The sequence below is a fragment of the Austrofundulus limnaeus genome, unplaced genomic scaffold, assembly GCF_001266775.1.
Source record: "Austrofundulus limnaeus strain Quisiro unplaced genomic scaffold, Austrofundulus_limnaeus-1.0 Scaffold506, whole genome shotgun sequence".
Lineage (NCBI taxonomy): Eukaryota > Metazoa > Chordata > Actinopteri > Cyprinodontiformes > Rivulidae > Austrofundulus > Austrofundulus limnaeus.
In genome coordinates this window covers 387,828-388,133 of record NW_013952908.1, presented here as the reverse complement: position 1 = coordinate 388,133, position 306 = coordinate 387,828, and positions in this window count along the sequence as shown.

Sequence of the window (306 nt, the reverse complement as noted above, 5' to 3'; positions counted from 1 at the left end):
TTCATGCAGTTTTTCTCTTCAGAAGTTTTCCACCTGTTTTATCACCTGTTTCCACTACAAAACACTTGGTTTGATTTTTCTCTGTCAGATTTAAATCACAAAGTGGACGTTGTTGTTTTCTCCCAACTTCCTGTCATCATTCAGCAGGTGAYGCTGAGCAGCAGCAGACTGTAAACAAGTAATAATGTAATGTTTTTGTGATTTACATCAGCGTGTTAACACAGAACACCACTAACCGTAACAGCACACCTCCCACTGCCGAGCCAGTCATTTTGATGTAATGTTTGTAGGGGCTGCCATTCGTGC